This window comes from Sus scrofa, chromosome 1 (genome assembly GCF_054392235.1).
Source record: "Sus scrofa isolate SSC_HxYL_T2T_F1_AM1 chromosome 1, Sscrofa_HxYL_maternal_Yorkshire_Landrace_v2.0, whole genome shotgun sequence".
NCBI lineage: Eukaryota > Metazoa > Chordata > Mammalia > Artiodactyla > Suidae > Sus > Sus scrofa.
In genome coordinates, this window is record NC_139383.1 from 181,503,956 (window position 1) to 181,527,918 (window position 23,963).

Genomic DNA, 23,963 nt, shown 5'->3' on the forward strand with positions numbered 1-23,963 from the left:
TGCAAGGTGCCATGTAGGTGAAAAATGAGGCTTGGATCCAGCATTGCTGTGGCTGTGATGTAGACCTGCAGCTGCAGCTCCAATTTGATGCCTAGCCTGGGAACTTCCATATGCCACTGGTGTGGTCATAAAAAGAAAAAAAAAATCAGATCATAGATGTAATCATAATCTATGATGGCTACTTATATAATAACTGATGATACATTTTTAAATTTGTAAATGTGAATTTATCCTTAGTGTACACTTGAGAAAACCATTATATACAAATAAAATGTTTTAAAAATAACTCAATAAATAAAAGAGTTAACCCCACAGGTTAAAGAATCAAAATATACAGAATCACATATAATTAAAACATAAGTTTTAGTTACTTAAAAAGATTCTAGAGTACATTGCCTATAAAAACAAGGATGAGTTGCTGTAAGACAGGCACTATTAGGGAACAAAAGAGTTAACTGTCAACATATAATATGCTTTCATATGCAATAGGGCATGTGAAGACAATATTACCAGGACTTTTTGGAATGAGAAACCTAATTTATATACTAATATTCTGAATGGGTCAATAACAGATCTGCCAAGCTTCAAAAATCTTAAATTCAAAACTATACCAGCATAGAGGAACATAAAAACTTCAACTTGTACATAAACAACTTAATTTAGAGACACTCAGTTGGTTCCAGGGTCTGAAATTATTCTTTTTTAATGGAAGTGATATAATTCATTTTGTTATGAAACAAAAGAATAAGTATGGAGTTCTATTTATTTATTTTTTTTAAATATTGAGCAGAATGCCTGAACTTGAAGTAATGAGGGAATTAGGGGAGGCCTTTCAAAAATATTGTAAATTGCAATTGTTATTTGTAATCATATTGTATATAGTGATATAAAAGCACAACCTAGGAAATATTAACCTAACCATGGAGATGAGGAAATTATAATAGAGCAACAATCAGAAGAAAGAGGAGAAATTCATTAGATAAAGGAAAACATTCTAGACAGAGGGAACAGCATATGTAAAGGCACTTCTGGCAAGACAGGAAGTATGAGGAACAAGGTACAAAAAGCAGGAAGTGGTCAATTATGCAAAGCCATCCTCCGTATTAATGATGATTTCTCTTTTTGCCTTGGGAGCACAGGAAACTTTCTGAGGTATTTCAATCAGGTACAGACGGCATGGATACTGGTGTCAGCAATATAATCATACTTACATCTCTAAAGCATCACTCTGCTTGCTATTAGGTGTTGTATTAAAGGGAGACATGAATTAGGATTCCACTGCATTGCCAACAGAGGGTCCTGAAGGTGGGGTGCAAGGCCATCTGAAGCCACCCTTCTTTGACATATTCGCTACCTGTGCATTAAGAAGTAATCAAAGCCTCAGATCACTAAAATTTTAGTCATACTGTAACTTAGTATGTACTACAAATATGTCCACTTATCTCAATCAAAAATGATTAAATAGTGCCAATGAGGACAATATCAAAAACTCTTTACACTTTTATCATTATTGGAATAACTGTTCCTTGAGAGAGATTCTGAAGAATGTTCAATTTGGTCTGTCTGTGTGATCAAATATAATTCCTCCTTTTCTGGAAAAAATCTCCCTGTCAGGTCACTACTTGCTGTAGCTTAGATAAAAGCTATGTTCCTGATCTGATGCTCAGATTCATTAAATTCAAACTCTAACTATATAGCTTCTTCCTTTCAATTAGGAAACTGACATATATTTTCCAGTATTATCCTTCAGAGTGGGGATAATTTGGCTGGTGAAAACTTTCAGGCTTTTGAAAACCCCTGAATGTAAACCTAATGCTGACAGTTTCGATACAAAAAGAAAAAAAGAAAAAAGAAAAAAATATGTGGGGAAAATTACACCAGAACTAAGTTTGTTAACAGAGATAATATTTTATTAAATAATCTCAAAGAATTTGAGATTTTAGAACCCATAGAACATATTAATGACTTGAAATCAAATAAAACAGCGTGATCGATCTCTTTAATCTCCATTATCCATTTTACTGGCTGTATTTAGATTTTAGGCATAAGAGTTTCAGGTTGAATTGCTCCTAAAACCTAAAAGGCTGAGAATGCTATAAAGTACTTCTGAGATAATTTTCTCCATTGTCCCTTACTCACTGTTTTTAGGTAGTAGACAGGCAAGCTATAGAGCAAGTTCATGGCAGAAATTTGAATGATATCCCTGAGGACACAGGTGCCTGCTAAGATGGATCTGGGGCTGGTTGGTGTGTGGCCCATGCCATGATCCCCTGGGGTGGCAGAGGAACCACAAACCACAGCTCCTAATTCCCCAGGTAGACCCCCCTATGGTAATGGTGATCCCTCCCATTGCTGTGTACAAGAACAGCTAAAGAAGCTTTTGCTGTTCCTATGGCAGCAATATGAGTTTCAGCTTTTTTCAAAATGTTATTTTGTCTTTTATTCATCACCAGGAAGTTATTTTGACATCCTTAGGCAAGATTAAAGGGAAGGCCACCCTGCAGCTTGTATGGTAGCCTCAAGCACTAAACTAAATCCACAAGACCACATGAGCCTGAGGGATGTGTTGCAGCATATGGGCTTGTTCCTCTCATTGCCTCTTCTAGGATCAGGCTCACACAACTTTCTAGAGGACACTAATTGAGAGCATATTCTATTCTGGTGTCAGGATTTTACTGGCTGCCTGTATTCTGTAGATACATTTCTTTTTCTTTGTACCTTTATTTGCTATCAAATTTATTCGTATTTATGGAGTTCCTGTCCAGGCACAGCGGAAACGAATCGGACCAGGAACCATGAGGTTGCGGGTCTGATCCCTGGACTCACTCAGTAGGTTAAGGATCTGGTATTACCATGAGCTGAGGCTTGGATCACACGTTGCTGTGGTGTAGGTTGGCAGCTGTAGCTCCAATTAGAACCCCTAGCCTGAGAACTTCCATATACTGCAGTTGCGGCCCTAAAAAACTAAAAAAAAAAAAAAAAAAAAAAAAAAATCATTTGTATTTAAACAATGTTTTTGAACACTCCTTCCACATTCCATTTTAATTCACATTTTGGTAACTAAAATTTTAATAATAATGAAAAGCTTCCTCTGTGGCAAATCTATTTGAACTACTGGGTAAAAATCTGTAATAGCAAACTTATACTTTTATTACAAATGCTACATGTGCAATATCATACCCTTTCAGTGGCTAATTTGCCTCCTTCAATTTTATAAGGAAATTAAAGATATGGCAATGGCTTTAATTTTAACCAAACAAAAACAATTTACACATATCTCTTTTAATGTGTGGCTTTCATCAGAATTGTCAGCTGAAAAATACCTCTAATTTTAAAATATTATCTGATAGAGTTTGGATTTCTTATTATTTAATGAACTGGCTCATAACCAAGCAAAGTATACTGCATCATTTTACATGGAAGGAATCTGAAACTCAGAATAATTAAATACTATTTTCTGTAGGTAACAAAGTGAAGTCAAATGCAGAGCTTCAAAGTAATATGTGAATTCTAGTCTCTTTCTCTACCCATTTTAGACTGTTTTCTCATTTTTTTGGTAAGAAACACTTGCATATGAATTAGAATTAGAGTATTCATCAAAGCTACATTGTATTTTCTAGTCACTTCTTAGTTATGTGAACACTTCTAGAGTAAGAATTTCTATGTCCATTTTGGTGTGCTACTAACACATTTCAAAACTATGTTATCAATTAATCTTATGGAACATAGGTCCACTTAAAGGCATTTACACATTTTCTTTCCCTAAATTGGTCAGGAGGAAAGAATTAACATACATAATCTTTTGCTGATTCATTAAAATGTGATTACTTTTGGTACCAATAAGTAATATTCACCCTTTTACCTGTGCTATTTGTAAGTTAAACATAGTGACAGAACAAGGGGCTGCAGAAATACAGCCTCTTCTAAAAACCATATTTAGAAAACCAAACTTTAAGCCTAAGAAACTACTAACCAAGGGCAAAATAATAAATATTCACCTAAAACATTTATATAATTTATACGTACTTGTACAAAAAGACTGACTGCTAACAATATTATAGTGGTTTGATTTTACTTCTATAAAAACTCCTTCAGCATTCAGCATTTATCAGTAACAAACTGTCAGTAATATCTGCTCACATTCAAAATGGCTTCAAGGGATAACTGGTTAATAACTTAAGCGCTCTAGCAAAAATAAAACCAAAATAAGCAAACAGGACAAAAATGTTCCTCTAAATGAGGAGATAAAATATCATACTACCTAATAACAACAGCCAGTGTTGTAGTAAATAAAGATATTTTTGTCAAAATAAATGAACATCACTATCCCCATGAAATTGGCAATAACCACTTAGATGACTTTTCCATTCTCTAAATTAAAAAAAAAAATTAAGTATTGTCAAACACAACTAGAAATCTATAAAGCCTAATTATCCCTAACTGATATGCTTTAGAAATATTCTGAGAATTCTCTGTATCTCAGCCATAGCCCTTGACAAGATTTAAATATGTACACATTTACATAAATTTAAATAGCACTAGAATGACCAGTTAAGAATAGTTTGAATATATAGAATGGTAAATTTGCATTTAAAATGTAGGAGAAACCCCATATTTGTGTATGTTCTCTTCCTTTCTTATTTCTTTTTTAAAGGTAAAAACCACTTCTTCAATATATCAAAAATAATCTATTAAACATCCACATGGCAATTACAAAGTGGAAAAAAGCAATGTGGCTTTCTGAAGCTCATATGCATTCTCCCTATACTATATCATCAAAAAGCTGATTTATATGTTAAAATAAATAACTGAACTCTTATTCTGTACTACTCAGTCACAATTTCTTTCAAGTCTGTGATCATCTTTTACTGAAACTGACCTCTACTCAGAAAAGCACTCAGTATGAGAGTCTCTAGTTTCATCCATATTGCTGCAAATGGCATTATTTTTTCTTTTTTATGGCTGAGTAGTATTCCATTGTGTATATATAACACATCTTCCTAATCTAATCATCTGTCAATGGACATTTGGGTTGTTTCCATATTTTGGCTATTGTGAATAGAGCTGCAATGAACATGTGCGTGCATGTGTCTTTTTTAAGGACAGTTTTGTCCAGATATATGCCCAAGAGTGGGATTGCTGGGTCATATGGTAGTTCTATGTATAGATTTCAAAGGTACCTCCATACTGTTCTCCATAGTGGTTGTACCAGCTTACAGTCCCACCAGCAGTGCAGGAGGGTTCCCTTTTCTCCACACCCCCTCAAGCACTTGTTATTTGTGGACTTATTAATGATGGCCATTCTGACTGGTGTGAGGTGGTATTTCATGGTAGTTTCACTTATATTTAGTATGTAATATACAGGACAAATGAACCTTTCCCCAGAAACGAAAATCATGGACTTGGAGAATAGACTTGTGGTTGCCAACGGTAGATGGGGAGGGAGTGGGATGGATTGGGAGCTTGAGGTTAACAGATGCAAACTATTGCTTTTGGAATGGATTAACAATGAGATCCTGGTGTGTAGCACTGAGAACTACCATGGAGCATGATAATGGGAGAAAAAAGTATGTATACATGTATGTGTAACTGGGTCCCCAGGCTGTACGGTGGGAAAAAAAAATGTGTTGGGGAAATAACAATTAAAAAAAAAAGGAAAGAAAAGCAAATTAGGCTGTGAGTTGGGCTGAGCTTTTTTTTCACAGATGAGACTTGAACACAGGCATCTTCTCAATAGGAATGATAAAAAATTAGCTAATCCGTCTATTAACTGAAGGATTTGGACTAGAAAACAGTGAGGGAAATGGCCAATTAGGAGCAAGGGGGGAAGGAAAAAGAGCTGAGGGAACTGGCGATGCTGTGGCAGACAATTGTAGGGCTCAAAAAAGGAGAGAATAGGAGAGGCAGATATCCTAAGAATTGACATTGGTCTAGATCAAGTTAAAGTCCAACTTAAAAAACAAGTACTTTGTTTTATGTTTTGTATCATTCTACAGTTAAAAGATATATATGAACACCTATATAAAAATAATAGAGCACATAAAATTTTCCTTTTTTTTCCCTTCTTCTCTTCCCCTCTTTTTCTTCCTTCTCCCTTTGGTTAACTCAGTAAAAATTTAGTAGAGTTTGTTGATCATTGTATACAGGAGTGCTCCTTGAAAGCAAAGGGAGAGGTAACTGGTTCATCTGACTTGAATCTCTCTCAGTTGCCTTTCGTTTCCCTTTGCAGGGAACACATGGGATTGCTGAACCTCCACGTTATTGTGAGGCAACTTTAAGGGAAAGCTATACATTGAGAATAGCAGAGCGGAAAGATAAAAGGTGGCTACCTCTCATTGATAATATTATAGATGAACTAAACTACTAGACTTGGAACATAAAACTCCATTTGTTTTTAACTTGAAGAAAAATAAACCTGTAAAATGTTTAAGTATTTGTATTTCTGGCAACTAGGATTATCACTGAAATATAATTCCTAATTTGTTCACTAAGTATAGTTATTCAAACTAAATAGTGTAAAAACATGAATTTTTATTTACCATTCTTATTTATAACTTGCCTTCTGTACTGAGAATTTGTTAAATATCTTAGATAAAGTCAATTTTGGCACCAGATACCTTGGAAGTCTACAGGAGAGAAGACAGAGTGTGCCAGCAGGGCAGAATGGCATATTTATCTTCAAATGTAATAATCCTTGAGAAGTTTATAGAGTTATCCAGGAGTGATTATCTATGCCTCTCCAAATGATGGTTTCAGAAGCAATGAAATACCATGTATAAGGCAGATGTAGGAATAACATGAAGTCATATGGTGTTAAGAGTCACTTATGACAATTCCATAGACAGCTTTTAGGTCCCTGTATAGAACATACCAGTTATAGTAAATACTAGACTCAGAGAAGTCCAAAGATATATTCTACCCTGTATTATTATTATTTTTTTTGGCTCTACAACTTTTATTTGATGATCAATAGTTAGTCCTCATCCACATTAACTATTGATTTTTGAGAGAGGTGACAGGTACATAGGTGAGCAATGCATAGAGATTGTTTGGTGAGTCCTCATCTTCATTACATTTTCTAGACAACCACACATGGATCCCGTGTGGGACATTCCTTATTCCTTTGGCCCAGAGGGCTTTGTTGAGACTGGTGTCGATGAGCACATCCGCAGTTCCCAACACCTTCATGGCATATTCCTGGATTTCTTTTGAGTGCCCAAGGGGCACAAGGGACATTCCTTATTCCTTTGGCCCAGAGGGCTTTGTTGAGACTGGTGTCGATGAGCACATCCGCAGTTCCCAACACCTTCATGGCATATTCCTGGATTTCTTTTGAGTGCCCAAGGGGCACACTTCTTAAAACCCACTCCATGACCATGTTTGTGAATGTTGATCGGGTACTCCCTGGTCACCACCTCGTTGATGGTGGACTGGCCCTTCTTGTCTTGCCATCCTTCTTTGCTGGAGCCATTTTGCCTGATCCTGGTTAGAAAAAGCCTATCCTGTATTTTCATTTTTCCTAGTGCAGATATAGACTTCCAAATTTGGATTATTTTTGCAATAACTATATGACATAATAACATAGTTGCCATCTCACTTTTACCAAGTTTCTAGTGGAAAAAAAAAGACCTAAAATACTCAGGAAGAATGGGAAATGACTGTTTTTATTTTTAAATTATTTATCCACAAGACATTTTGATATAAATAAAAGATTGATTTTTAAATGAAGGAGATTCTTAAATGCTAGAATAAGGAGGCCGTTTATTCAGTAGTCTGTGGACCCATGGAAAATTAAGATCATTTTTAAAAGAGAAAGGAAAATAATCACCTAACATATGCTATTCTGACATAGAAAATTCCAGAAGTTTTTTGGATTTAGGAAGCTAGAAAATGAAAAGCATATCATTGTCACACATAACTTTAAAAGTGTTTAATATTAAGCCTCTGTCTATTGGAATAAATTAGGTTATTTGTCAGCCAAATAGGAGCTCATATTTTTACTATATTTATTTTATGAATATTTTCCAAAGATTGTTGGAAAGACATTATCTTCCAGATAGCTACCATTTGCGCCTCTGGATCCATTTTGTAATGGTAATTTTATGTCTACTGGACTAGATTAAGAGATGCCCAGGTAGCTGGTAAAATATTACTGGGCGTGTCTGTGTGAATGTTTCTGGAAGAAATTAGGATTTGAATTAACAGACTGAGTAAAGGAGATCTTCCCTCATCAATATGGGTTGGTACCATTCAATCTGCAAAGAGACTTAAAAAGATGGAGGAAGGGCAAATTTGCTGTCCCTGCCTGAGCTGGGACATCCATCTTCTCCTGCCCTCAGGCATCAGCACCACTGGGTCTTTGTCTTTGGATGGAAACTTACATCACTGACTCTTAATTCTCAAGCTTTTCTACTCAGACTGGTACTAACACCACTGGTTCTCCTAGTTCCTGGACCTTTGAACTCAGACTATAGTATACCACTAGTTTTCCTGTTCCTCTAGATTACAGACTATAGATCTTGGGACTTTCTTAGCTTTCATAATTGGGTGAGTCAATTCCTATAACTCTTTCTCTTTCCATATATATATATATGTGTGTGTGTGTGTGTATATGTGTATACACACACACACACATAAAACTATAGGTTCTTGTTCTCTGGAAATAAATATTCTCTAGTCTCCCCCATTCCACTCTGTATCCCAGGAGACTGATTTGTGTAAATTGCATCAAAAGGCTCCTTTGCACTCTAGCCTCTGACAGAGCTCAGGTAAATAGGGGACTGGCAGGAAAAGGGAAGGAGAGTGAGGTTAAGTATGCATCTCTTTAGCTTTCTTCTTGCTGAGTGGTCATTGTATAATTATGCCCTGTGACTGACGGTCACTTCTCTCTGAATGTCCTTCTGTATATAACTCTCTCCTGGTTTCCAGGAACCATCCCCACCTCTTACTTTTTCTTGCCCCAGGTTGTTTACAATTCCACTAAAGCACAGTGATATTGATATATACTCTGTAGCATCCCTATAATGGGTTTACACTCTGGTACAATAGTCCCTTTTATTAAAAATATCCCTCTAATTAACCTTTGTTAAGTGTGCCTCTGGTTTTGGCTGGGATCCTGATTGATACACAAGGTAACAGAATCTCCCTTCAATTGATTTCTTTGTTTTGTTTCCACTACTTTATTAAGATGGGGCCATTTAAAAATCATCCTCCATATTCACATGAGTTATCTCACTAATAAAAGGAGGTTAAGAAAATCACTTTTTCTTTATATAGAAAATCATTTTCCATCCCTTTCCTAATTAAAATTATAATTGTATCACACTTCAAAAGATTTTTATATGGTTTCATCTAGTTTTCAGGAAAAAAATATCAAGAAATCTTAAGAATGTATCAGACTTTCATTTACTTACTATAAATGAGAACAAAAATTTAATGAATAATTAAATTATGTCTCTCAAGGAATAATGAATGAGATAGTGATACTAAAGGGATTAAATGTATTTCAATATTCAATAGTTTCTCCAGATATTTTTTAGTATGTCAAAAATACAAATACATGTATATGCCATGCAAATTTATAAGTAGCATAAAATGCAATTCTAGGGTAACATTGGAGTTTATTTCACAATTCAAACACATCCATTTTGCTATTATTGCTATAGGATTTTACTTTCTGTTCTATATTCATATAAATTCTCTAGCTCACAAAACTACTGAAGTTTTTCTATTGCTTGCTTACTATTTATGACTTTCAATTAACTGCTTAGATTTAAATGATTATTTTTTTCAATCCTTGTAGGAAGTGTATATTTTAAGCTGTTAGTCAATTTTGTTTTTTGATAATTTATTTTTACTTATATTTCATTAATTCCTTTATGAAAAATGTGATTTTTTAAAAAAATAATTGCTATGTCTTATTTTATATATTTCCTTTTTTGTAGTTCCTGATACAGTTTGAAAACAGCAATTAAGCTCCTTAAAATAATGTGTACAATTATGCAATTTAATATATTACTTTATAATATCTATAAAGTATTTGATTGGATTTAAATTACCATTTTCTGAATTCACATACTGCATTTAGAATCAGGTTAATATACTTCCTGTTACTACCATTCTTTTAATCTTATCTGGGTTTTTTTATTTCCCCTTTTTTTTGCAGGGGTGTGTGTGCACATGCAGTATATGGCATATGGAAGTTCCCAGGCTAGGGGTTGAATTGGGGCTGCAGCTGCCAGAATACAGCACGGCCACAGTAACACCAGATCTCTTGTCTGCAACCTACACCACAACTCTTGGCAACACCGAATACTTAACCCCACTGAGTGAGGCCAGGGATTGAAACCACATGCTCATGGATTCTAGTTGGGTTCCTTATTGCTGAGCCACAATGGTCACACCCTAATCTTATCTAGCGTTAAAAGTGCAGGACACAAGATTAACATTCAAAAATTGGTTGCTTATCCGTATACTAACAGTGAAATGTTTGAAAAGGAATATAAAAATACAATATCTTTTAAAATTGTATCTAAAAAAATTAAATACCAAGGAATAAACCTGACTAAGGCTTATGCTGAGAACTATAAAATATTAATAAAGGAAATTAAAGAGGATTCAAAGAAATGGAAAGATACTCCATGCTCCTGGATTGGAAGAAGCGATACTGTTAAAATGGCCATACTGCCCAAAGCAATCTAGAGATTCAATGCAATCCCTGTCAAATTACCCAGGACATTTTTCACAGAACCAGAACAAACAAGCCAAAAATTTATATGGAACCATAAAAGACCCAGAATTACCAAAGCAATACTGAGGGAAAAAACAAACAAACAAGCAGGAGTTATAATTCTCTCAGACTTTAGACTATATTATAAAGCTATAGTAATCAAGACAGGGTGGTACTGGTCCAAAAACAGACATACAGACCAATGGAACAGAATAGAGGATGCATAAGCCTTAGTCAGGTTTATTCCTTGGTATTTAATCAAGACAGGGTGGTACTGGTCCAAAAACAGACATACAGACCAATGGAACAGAATAGAGGATACCTACACACCTGTGGTCAGTTAATTTTTGACAAAAGAGGCAAGAATATGAAATGGGAAAAAGACATTCTCTTCAGCAAGGGGTGCTGGAACCTGGACAGCTGCATGTAAATCAATGAAACTAGAACACATCTTCACACCATGCACAACAAAAACCCTCAAAATGCCTTAAAGACTGAAATATATGACAAGACACCATCAAACTCCTAGAAGAGACCATCAAACTCCTAGAAGAGAACACAGGCAAAACATTCTCTGACAACAACTTTATAAATGTTTTCTTATGTCAGTCTCCCAAAGCAATAGAAATAAAAATAAAAACAAACAAATAGGCCCTAATCAAACTTAAATGTTTTGCACAGCAAAAGAAACCATAAAAAAAAAAAAAAAGAAAACCTATGGAATGGGAGAGAATAGTTTCAAATGACGCAACCAACAAGGGAGTAATCTCTAAAATATAAAAACAACTTATACACAACTAGGGAGTAATCTCTAAAATATAAAAACAACTTATACAACTTATACAAAAGCAAAAAAACCCCAATGACCCAATTTACAAATGGGCAGAAGATGTGAATAGACATTTTTCCAAGGAAGAAATACAGATAGCCAATAGACACATGAAAAAATGCTCAACATCACTAGTCTTTAGAGAGATGCAAATCAAAACTACAATGTGGTACCACCTCACACCTGCCAGAATGGCCATCATTAACAAGTCAACAAATGAAAAATGCTGGAGAGGGTATAGAGAAAAGGGTATCCTCCTTCACTGTTTGTTGGAATGTAAACTGGTACAACCACTATGCAAAAAAGTATGGGTTAGCTCAGAAAACTAATTATAGAACTACCATATGACCCAGCAGTCGCACTCCTGGGCATATATCTGGACAAAACTTTAATTCGAAAAGATACATGCACCCCCTATGTTCATAGCAGCACTACTCACAGTAGCCAAGACATGGAAACAACCCAAATGTCCATCAACAGATGAATGGATTAAGAAGATGTGGTATATAATACACAATGGAATACTACTCAGCCATAAAAACAAACAAAAGAATGCCATTTGTAGCAACATGGGTGGAACTAGAGACTCTCATACTAAGTGAGGTAAGTCAGAAAGAGAAAGACAAATATCATATGATATCACTTATATTTGGAATGTAATATATTGCACGAATTAACCTATCTACAGGAAAAAAAAAAAAAAAAAAAAAACCTCATGGACATGGAGAACAGCCTTGTGGATACCAGGATACCAAGGGGGAGGAGAAGGGAGTGGGATGGACTGGGTGTTTGGGGTTAGCAGAGGCAAACTATTACATTTGGAGTAGATAAGCAATGAGATCCTGCTATATACCAGGGAACAATATCTAGTCAATTGTGATGGAACATGATGGATAATAATGTGAGAAAAAGAATATATAAGTATATATATATTTATGACTGGGTCACTTTGCTGTATAGCAGAAATTGACAGAATATCATAAATCAACTATAACAAAAAATTTTAAAGAAGAGAATTCCCATTCACAGACATGTTTTTGAAACATGTTTCCCCAACTAATTTTCTTTATTCCTCTGATCCTTTTCCATTCAACTGCTATAACCATTATTTTGGTTTTGAAAAAAGTCTTCAAAGAAACATTGTGACTATATCCACTTATGTTTTGTTTTCTTTATTTTTTCATTTTTTTAGTTAAGTTCTACTTATTGTTTTTCTTCCCTAGTATAGCATACACTGCTTATTCTATTTTCCACTTTAGATGTCAATATTTATTATAATTATACTGAAAATCATAATTTCTCCATTTTGTAATGAAAATCAGCAAAGAATTTAAGAGAAAATTCACCAAATAATAGCAGATATATTACTAAGTTTTATTATATGAATATGGCCAAAAAGGCAATTGTTTCTACTATAATACTGAAGCCATTTAATCTTGGTTTTAATAGATTCTATGAACTGAATTGTGTCTCACAAAATTCATATGTTGAAACCTTAGTCCCGATCTAACTGTATTCAGATATAAGACCTTTAGGAGGTTATTAAGGTTAAATGAGGTAAGGGTATGCTCCTAATTCAATGATTGATAGTTCTAAAAGAATAGGAAGAGAGAACTCTGCCATGTGAGGACAAAGAGAAAATGCAGTGTCTACCAACTAGGAAAAGATTTCACCAGGAAGCTAATTGGCTTGTATTTTGATCTTGAACTTTCCAGGCTTCAGAATTGTGAGGAAAAAACAATTTATTTCTGTTGTTTAAGCCACCCAATGTATGGCATTTGTTATGCCAGCCCAAGGTGACTAATATAATAAGCAAAAAATATTTTTAAAATTTACATATTTATATGTATTTTTAAAGTGAAGATTAGACAATATGGAATGATTGTGACAACATGTAATTTTAAATTTCTACATCAGGATAAGATTTTTCTGATACACATTTTTAACAAAGAATTAAAGGCTAGGTTATAATGAAATTTTATGTGAAAGGAACTATTTTACTGTTATGAATAGTTGATCTTATTCTTATCTGAATATGCATCTAACGGAAGAATTGCCATTCCAAGTGTGAAAAGAAGAGCTATTCCTTAGACTTTGATTGGGTGTCATATTGATTGAAATGTAACATGAGAAAATAACTAAGTTTTTTGGAGTTCCCTTAGTGGTGCAATGGGTTAAGGATTGTGTTATCACTGCGGTGGCATAAATTGCAGCTGTTGTTTGGGTTCAATCCCAGGCCCTGGAATTTATGCATGCTGTGGGTATGACCAAAATCAATAAAAAACAAAAATACTAAGTCTTAAAATATGCTCCTTTTTCTTTTTAAAAATATAAATCTGATTAAAATGAATCTGTATATTTGCTTTCAAATGTAACTAAATGGTATTGGATTATTTCCTCTATGTTTTATGAAAGCCACCAACAGCAAATTGAATAAACTGAGTTTTTGCTGACAAAGTTTCCACAAGGATAATGGTACATAATGTGGCCTCTTTGCTAGAAATTAAGAACATCAGAGATATCCAATGTCTGTAGCTAGAGTTTTTGGCTGAGGTAGTGCTAGACTGCCACCTGGAGACTACTTGACCCAGATACATCTTGAATGTCTGTTATTTTTCACACGTATAGCTCTTTGTTGCTATTTTTTGTGTCTTTAAGTTTTAATGGTTTTTGTTATGTGTCTTTCATATTTTGCTGATCAAGCTTTTGGTGATTTGTATTTGGCTTTGCTGAAAACAAACATGGAAATGAAGAAATTTTAGCATTATGAAATTTTTGAAATATTTCCAAACCAATACATAAACAACAGTATTGCCTTTGATAACTTTTGTGGGTTTTTGTTTTGTTTTGTTTTGTTTTGTTTTTTGTCATCTTAGGGCTGCAACTGCATTCCCAGGCTAGTGGTTGAATTGGAGCTGTAGCTGCCAGCCTACACACAGCCACTGCAGCACAGGATCCCAGCCGTGTCTGCGACCTACATCACAGCTCACGGCAATGCTAGATCCATAACCCAATGAGTGAGGAAAGGGATAGAACCTGTGTCCTCATGGATACTAGTCAGATTCCTTTCCGCTGAGCCACCAGGGGAACTCCTCACCGAGATAACATTTAATTTTACAGTCAAAGGAACAGCCATAATGCAATGGGTCATATTGACATTTGTTTAAATTGTTGAGTAATTTATATTCTGAGATAAATAGAGAAGCTAATTTTTCACATATATGTTATTTTCTAAAGTTATACAGTTTTTTAAAATTAATCTTTCTTTGGTAATAGTAAAGTTCAATCTTTTTTAAAGGATTAATAATATTTATTTAGTACCATCATATATAATTCCTAATATTAAGATGTTATAGTTTACTGAAGGCATGACATGAATTACTACATGCTTTGTACAATCCAAGTATTTGCTTTTTCATTATTTATCAGCATTTTTGTCTGAAATATGTATTAAATTATAATCTGGTTATATTAATCTACCTTTTCCTTTACGCTTTGTGCATTTAGTGTTTAACAAATCTTTCACTGAACTGATGTACTGGAGAGGTGATCAATTCCAAAACTGAGAGTAAAAAACGAATTCATTTAAAAACACTTTTTAAGAAGACTGTCTCCAGAATTGCCAGAAGGGGTGAAAAATCAAAGAAGTTCTAAAATGTTCCCAGCATTTTTTTTGGGGGGGATTCCATCTATATGTTTTTATTTTACCTAGTTTTTATGGTGGAAATTCACTTTGATTTTGATAGTCCAAATCCATCACTCAATCCAACATTATTTCTTCCTATTTTTGGCTGTGTTACACAGATGTACAGCTGCTGACTGAATGGTATTCACAATTTCCAATCCACTTGGCTTATCTCCTGATACAAGTATTCTGTTTTTGGATTCTCAAAGCTCCAAAAAAGCAGAGACCAGAGAGACAAAGAAGATTGTTAGAAATGTTGCGTATGAGCAAAGTTTATTTTTTCCCCTTTGTTAACTAGAACTTAGAGTATATGTTTTCTCTAAAAAAATTACATATCTATTTTAGAGAATATTTTTCAGTCATTAGACTAGCATCCCAAACTTCCAAGATTTTTTTCTCTGGGCCATTACTGTAATGAGCTTTAACAGGTCATTATAATCTTCTATACAGCCAATGCTTTGGGAGACTGATGGGACATAAACCCTATGGGTTTTAATCAATTATCCTCACATTTAATTGGATAATAATTTCCTTGGACAGAAATAATATCACATGAGAAACAATAATGCTGAACAAAATATTCAGAAAATACAAGAATGATAATGCTGATGATGTCAGCATGTTTGCAGATAAATAAAATATGAATCTCAAGTTTCTCTTTCAGTGGGACAAATATAGGATCTTTCCATAATGAAAAATCTCCAATGTAACCAATGTTTAACCAATTGGTTTACCAGTTCTTCTGGAATGTAGTACCATATTGGAGTATAGGAGTGGATGTTGCTGCTTATTAAAGTGGAGGTAAGCAGTACAGTGATTTGATTTACTTGGGGTAGTCATTTGTTGTCTTTATGTTACTTACTCTCTTTCTAAAAGCCATATATCATGTCAAAACTGTTTCTCAAAATGATAGTTAATGCCTCAAGGACTGAAAATATCTACTACACTTGTCCTGTTAGGACTTGTCTATATATACTTTCTCATTAGTGACAGATATGTCAAGCACCACTGATTCTCTGAATAACGAGATAATGAGCTTGCTGTGAAGCCTATATTAGATGGAGAGACATTTCTTCTAGGCACCATTAAGAATTTACAGGCTTTGAATCTATTGTACAGTAGATTTGAGTAGTTGTCATAAATATTTTATATGAGCATGAATACTGAAGGCAAGGATAGTTGGGGGCCAGACCAGTTATCAGACTAGCCATTGGTGCTGAAGTCACTTTTTCGTTTTGGTTTTGACTTGATCCTTATATGCTGGTGACAGGGTGAAATTACGATTTTAGTTAGAGATCTACAGATGAGAGACAGTATTGTGATACATAAATATAATTGAAAATGTGAAGCCAAAGGGAATTTTTAAGTCAGTGAAACTATTTTGATTGATATATTGTGGATACATTACACTATGCATTTTAAAAAATCAGTAGTACTTCACAGAACAAAAAATGAAGCTTAATGTAATCAAATTAAATAAAAAACAATTTAAGAGATATGAGTTTTCAGGAGGGAACACAGACTTTCTAGAATTTTACCATTTTTCTAGAAAATGAAATGACCTCATTGAAGGAGGTAGAAGAAAAAGGTGTCAACCAAAATAAATTTGGAAATAAATGAAGACTATAAGATTAAAGGCAGAGGGAACTACCTTAGATATAGCACTGTTTTCTAGTTGATGAAGTTTTTTCCACAGTGTAATGGTTAACAATTCTGAAATCATTTATTATACATGCATACTGAAACTGAACAATTAATAAGTGGATTGCAAATGGTGGAAGCCAAGTTTCCTACTATTGGAGTGACAAAAAATGCAAACAAAAACAAAAACAAAAACAACAAAAAAACAACAAAATAAAACAAAAAAAACAAAGAAAAAAGCCTAGAATGATCTATGTGGTAACAGAGTTTTAGTAGTAAAATTGTGCTTTTACCTGACTGAACTCCACTTAAAAAGCTTTCGCACAAGTCTATCCCACACTGTTTTCATTCATATCACACACATACAAATTTATTTACATGACTGTACTTAGCTGCAAAGAAGACTTGCATATGTGTTTAGCTGAAAGCTTTGCCATCCCCATACAAATTCAGGATTATCTTACTGAGGAGGAAAGTTATATTTTTATTGAGTGATATCAAATACTCTCTACCGTAGATACCTTCCACAAATTATTAAAAAAAAAAAAACTCTAGATTGCTTGAAGGTAAGATTATTAAAAAAACAAAAATCAAAAATATAAATACAGATTACTAATTTTCCACTTCAGGATTGGTTACATACCTGTTTCAATGTAACACAAGAAATTTTATAAAGTTAACTCTGTTAAAAGTAATTAGATAAAATTCCAAGCTTTTTACAATTTTTTTCCATTATAGCTGGTTACAGTGTTCTGTCCATTTTCTACTGTACAGCAAGGTGACCCAGTCACACATACACATAAACATTGCTTTTTCTCACATTACCATGCTCCATCATAAGTGACTAGATATAGTTCCCAGTGCTATATAGCATGACCTCATTGCTTATGCATTCCAAAGGCAATAGTTTGCATCTTAACAGATTCCCACAAATTCCCAGTCCATCTCACTCCCTCCCCCTGCCGCTTGGCAACCACAAGTCTGTTCTCCAAGTCCATGATTTTCTTTTCTGTGGAAAAGTTTATTTGTGCCAAATATTAGTTTCCAGAAGTAAGTGATTTCATATGGTGTTTGTCTTTCTCTGTCTGACTTACTTCACTGAGTATGCAAGTCTCTAGTTTCATCCATGATGCTGAAAATGACATTATTTTGTTCTTTTTTACAGCTGAGTAGTATTCCACTGTGTATGTATATCACATTTTCTGAATCCATTCAACTGTCAATGGCCATTTAGGTTGTTTCTATGTCTTGGCTATTGTAAATAGTGCTGCAATGAACATGCAGTTGCATGTCCCTTTTTCAAGGAAAGTTTTGTCTAGGTATATGCCCAAGAGTGGGATTGCCAGGTCATATGGTAGTTCTGCATATAGTTTCCTAAGGTACCTCCATATTCTTTTGCATAGTGGTTGTACTAACTTACATTCCCACCAGCAGTGCAAGATGATTCCCCTTTCTCCATGCCCCCTCCAGCATTTGTTATTTGTGGACTTATGAATGATGGCCATTCTGACTGGCATGCGGTGGTATCTCCCAGCAGTTTTTATTTGCATTGCTCTAATAATCAGGGATGTTGAGCAATTTTTCATGTGCTTATTGGCCATCTGTATGTCTTCTTTGGAAAAATGTCTATTCAGGTCTTTTGCCCATTTTTCAACTGGGTTGTTGGGTTTTTTGCTGTTGAGCTGTATAAGTTGTTTTTATATGTTAGAGATTAAGCCCCTGTCAGTTGCATCATTTGAAACTATTTTCTCCAATTCTGTAAGTTGTCTTTTGTTTTTTTAATGGTTTCCTTTGCTGTGCAAAGCTTGTTAGTTTGCCTGGGTCCCATCGGTTTATTTTTGCTATTATTTCTGTTGCCTTGGGATACTGACCTGAGAAAACATTTGTAAGGTTGATATCAGAGAATGTATTTCCCATGTTCTCTTCTAGGAGTTTGATGATGTCTTGTCTTACATTTAAGTCTTTAAGCCATTTTTAGTTTATTTGGGGGCATAGTGTGAGGGTATGATCCAGTTCCATTGATTCAGATGTGTCTGTCCCATTTTCCCAGCACCACATGCTGAAAAGACTATTTCCCATTTTATATTCTTGCCTCCTTTGTCAAAGATTAATTGACTGTAGGTGTCTGGGTTTATTTCTGGGTTCTGTATTCTCTTCCATTGGTTGGTATGTCTGTTTCGGTACCAGTACCACACTGTCTTGATGACTCTGGCTTTGGAATAGTGCCTGACGTCTGGGAGAGTTATGCCTCCTGCTTGGATTTTGTTCTTCAGGATTGCCTTGGAAATTCTGGGTCTTTTGTGGTTCCATATAAATTTTGGGATTGTTTGTTCTAGTTCTGTGAAAAATGTCATGGGTAATTTGATAGGGATTGCATTGAATATGTAGATTGCTTCGGATAGTATGGCCATTTTTAACAATATTAATTTTTCCAACCCAGAAGCATGGGATATCTTTCCATTTCTTTACATCCTCTTTAATTTCCTTGATGAATGTTTTATAGTTCTCAGCATATAAGTCGTTCACCTCCTTAACCAGGTTTATTCTCAGATATTTGATTTTTTGGGGTAGAATTTTAAAAGGTATTTTTATATTCCTTTTCTAATATTTCATTTTTAATATACAGAAATGAGACTGATTTCTGTAGATAGTATCATGTCATCTGCATACAGTGACAATTTTATGTCTTCTCTTTCAACGTGGATACCTTTTATGTCTTATGATGGTCTGATTGCTGTGGCTAGGAGTTCTGATATTATGTTAAATAAAAATGGTGAGAGTGGGCATCCATGTCTTGTTCCAGATTTTAATGGGAAGGCTTTCAGCTTTTTTCCATTGAGTATTATATTTGCTGTGGAGTTTTCATAAATAGCTTTTATTATTTTAAGGTATGTTCCTTCTATATCCACTTTGAAAAGAGTTTTGATCATGAATGGATGTTGGACTTTGTCAAATGCTTTTTCTGCATCTATTGAGATGATCATGTGGTTTTTGACTTTTTTTAATGTGGTGTAGCATGTTGATTGAATTGCGTATGTTGAATCATCCTTGTGAACCTGGGATGAATCCCACTTAGTCGTGGTGTATGATCTTTTTAATACTTTGTTGGATTCAGTTAGATAAACTTTTGTTGAGAATTTTTGCATCTATATTCATTAAAATATTGGCCTATGGTTTTTGTTTTTGGTGGTATCTTTGTCTAGTTTTAGAATTAGGGTGATGGTGGCATCAGAGAAAGTCTTTGGGAGTGTTCCTTCTTTTTAAACCTTTTGGAAAAGTTTAAGAACAATGAGTAAAATTTCCTCTTTGGGTTGTTGGTAGAATTTGCCTGTGAAGCCATGTAACCCTGGACTTTTATTTGTAGAGGGTGTTTTTATGACATATTCTATTTCTAGTGATCGTTCTGTTTAGTTGATCTCTTTCTTCTTGATTCACTTTTGGTAGGCTGTCTCTAGAAAGTCATCTATTTCTTCTAGGTTGTCAAATTGGTTAGCATACAATTGTTCATTGTATTCTGTTACTTTTTTTTTTTAAATTCTGCAGTATCTGTTGTGACTTCTTTTTCATTTCTTATTTTATTTGGGTTTTTTCTCTCCTCTTCTTGGTGAGTCTAGCCATAGGTTTGTCAATTTTGCCTACCTTGTCAAAGAACCAGCTCTTGGTTTTATTGATTTTTTCAACTATTTTTTGAATCTCTAGTTTACTGATTTTCTCTCTGATATTTATGATTTCCTTCCTTCTGCTGACTTTAGTTTTTGTTTGTTCTTTTTCTAATTCATTTAGATGGTAAGTTAACTTGTCAATTTGAGATTTTTCTTCTTTTTTGAGGAAGGCCTGTATTGCTATGAACTTCCCTCTGAGCACTGCTTTTGCAGCATCCCATAGATTTTGAGTGGTTGTGACTTCATTGTAATTGTCTTGAGATATTTTTTCATTTCTTTCTTGATTTCCTCATTGACCCATTCAGTTTTTCAGTAGCATGCTATTTAGTCTCCATGTAATAAGTTTTTTCTAATTTCTTTTCCTGTGGTTGATTTCTAGTTTTATGCCTTTGTGGTCAGAGAAGATACTTGACATAATTTCTACACTCTTAAATTTGTCAAGGTTAGCTTTGTGCCCCCAGACACTTTTGTGCCCCAGTATCTGTGTAATTTATCCTTGTGTTCCATGTGCACTTGAGAAGAATGTATATTCTGATTTTTGGGGATGTAATGTCCTGAAAATGTTGATTAAGTCTGAATTTTCTATTCTATCCTTTAGGATCTCTATTGCCTTATTGATTTTCTGTCTAGGGGATCTGTCCATGCTGTAAGGGAGTACTATTACTGTACTCCCATCAAATTCTCCTTTTATGTCTTATTAGTATTTGTTGTAGGTATCTGGGTGCTCCTATACTAGGTTTTAGAGATTCTATATTATGGCAACTGGCATCATAGCACTCAGCAGATTCATTATGAAATACTTAATTTTTTTTGTCTTTTTGTCTTTTTAGGGCCACACCTGTGGCATATGGAGGTTCCCAGGCTAGGGGTCCAATAGGAGCTATAGCCACTGGTCTATACTACAGCCACAGCAATGTGGGATCCAAGCTGCATCTGCAACCTACACTGCAGCTCACGGCAATGCTGGATCCTTAACCCACTGAGAGAGGCCAGGGATTGAACCCGCATCCTCATGGATGCTAGTCAGGTTTGTTAACTGCTGAGCTGTGATGGCAACTCCATTATGAAATATTTTAAAATACAAAGAATTATCAAATGAGTGCTAAATTCTTCAGTTACTACTACTAGTTCCTCTTTTGTTATAATAACATGTTTTTATTCATTCATTTAGTCAATGAAAATTTACTGAATATGTATTATATGGTTTGGAAATATGCATAGATAGGGAAAGGGAAAGTTGAGGAATTAATCATAATGAAAATAGATTAAGAAATCCAAAAAAAAAAAAAAAAAAGAAATCCTAGTGGTATGAAGTCATAGTTTTCCCACAGTTAGAAGAAAAAAAGATCACGGATCATTTGAGAACTGAGATCTAAGATTAAAAAATTTTCCTATTTTCATGTTATATTAACATATGGCCATATTTTATTTGATGGTCTTGAATTATTTCATACATCTAAATTATTTCTCTTATACAGATTTCTTAACTTACACTCTTCAAAAACAGGGCCTTTCTTTTGTTTAATTAATGTCACATGCCCAGATTCCTAACTTGTATTATTTTCTCCTTCATTTTTGCTTTCCATTATCTTTGTAATTGGTAAGACATAGTTTCCAATGAACTTTCATTAAATGATTTTATTGACTATGTTTCCTTTTTAAAGCAAAGAAATACAAGCTAAAAACCATAATTTCTTAAAGCAGGTATTTTGCCTATCTCACAAAATTTAATAAGGACACCTTTGGAGTAAGATCAATGGCCATGATTAAATCCTGCAACAAAAAGATTCATTTATCAACTTGGTTTCCTTTCATTTCAAAGAAAAAAATTCTCTTCAGAAACTTCTAGGTCTTCAGTGAGAAACCTAGCATCACAGAACATTATGTCTTTTACATATGTTTAATATCTGGATAAGGTGTCATTTTTTTTGACATAAGAATACTGTATCAATACTTTTTTATCATTTTTATTTAAAAAATTTTTACCCGCCACATCTTTGGCATATGGAAGTTCCCGGGCTAGGGGTCTAATTGGAGCTGCAGCTGCAGGGCTGCACCACAGCCACTTGCAACACCAGATCTAAGCTGCATCTCCAACCTATGCTGCAGCTTGTGGTAATCCTGGATACTTAACCCACTGAGTAAGGTCAGGGATCAATCCCATATCCCCATGGACACTATGTTAAGTTCTTAACCCACTGAGCCACAACAGGAACTCCCATTTTTTATATTTAAATAATTACATTTGTTAGTGTTGTAGTAAAAAAATAATAAACCCAAATTATGTAGTAAAAATAGGCTTTGAGGACGGTCCTACTTCTCACAGTAAAACCATATAAGGATTTCTCTCACTGCTAAAGCACTTTTCAATAGAACAACACTCTTCAGTTGAAGGTAATACTTTCAGGGTACTTTAAGTATGTGCTAGAATCAAAGAAGCAAGGGCATTACTACAAAGCAATCAACTAAAAGCTACTGAGTTTTTCTGGAACTATGCAGAGAAGCTATCATGTGAGGAGTATTTTATTTCATAAATTAGAAAAAAATAAAAACACCAAATCAAGAAATTGCATTAATCAAAATCAGCCCCAAATAAAAAAGCTATTAGTGGAAATGAAACAAGGCAGTCTTACAGGTGTACCATGTATAAAAAGAATAATTACATTATATATATTAATGACTAAATTTATAAATAATTGAGGTAAATATTTTACTTATTGAAACAATTTACTATATTTAACATTTAACAGTGATGCCACCAAATTTTTGTTTCAAATACAAGGCGTTAACACAGTTAACCCAACACCCAAGACTGTGTACTTTTAAGTGTTTGTTATTCTAAGATATTAAAAAGGAACTGTGTAGAAATTCCCATCGTGGCTCAGCAATAACTAACCTATTATCCATGAGGATGCACTTTCGATCCTTGGCCTTGCTCAGTGGGTTAAGCATCCAGGGTGCTGTAGTGAGCTGTGTGGTAGGCTGGCAGCTGCAGCTCTGATTCGACCCATAGCATGGGAACTTGCATATGCTGCAAGCATGGCCCTAGAAAGACCAGGAAAAAAAAAAAAAAAAAAAGGAACTGTGTAACAAAACATTATCTGGATTTAAATTATCAACACTAAATATAATTTAGTTCCTAAAATTTAACCCCCTTTGTTATAGGCACAGCTTTTTGGTAAAAGCTAGGGGAAAAAAAAAAAAAAGATGAACAGACTTTTCAGAATTTAAATTTTAGGTTAATACATGGTAAGAATCTAAAACAACAAAAAAATTTACAAAATATATGTAACTTGATATACTTTCCATTTTTAGTAGACTACCAAGAAGCAAGCTCTAAATGAAACCATTACCTCAAAGGTAAAAAAAGAAAATGTAAATATCTTTGGTCCTGCTTGAAGTTTATGTTTTGTAAGA

At 34.3% G+C, this 23,963-nt stretch overlaps 1 long non-coding RNA gene and 1 pseudogene across 2 annotated transcripts in view; one reads left to right on the forward strand and one right to left on the reverse strand.

The window, feature by feature from the left end:
• Window positions 1-23,963, reverse strand: part of LOC146406898 (uncharacterized) — a 465,910-nt gene that overhangs the window by 150,472 nt on the left and 291,475 nt on the right. The window lies entirely within an intron of this gene.
• Window positions 7,377-23,963, forward strand: part of LOC146406899 (elongation factor 1-alpha, oocyte form pseudogene) — a 131,163-nt pseudogene continuing 114,576 nt past the window's right edge.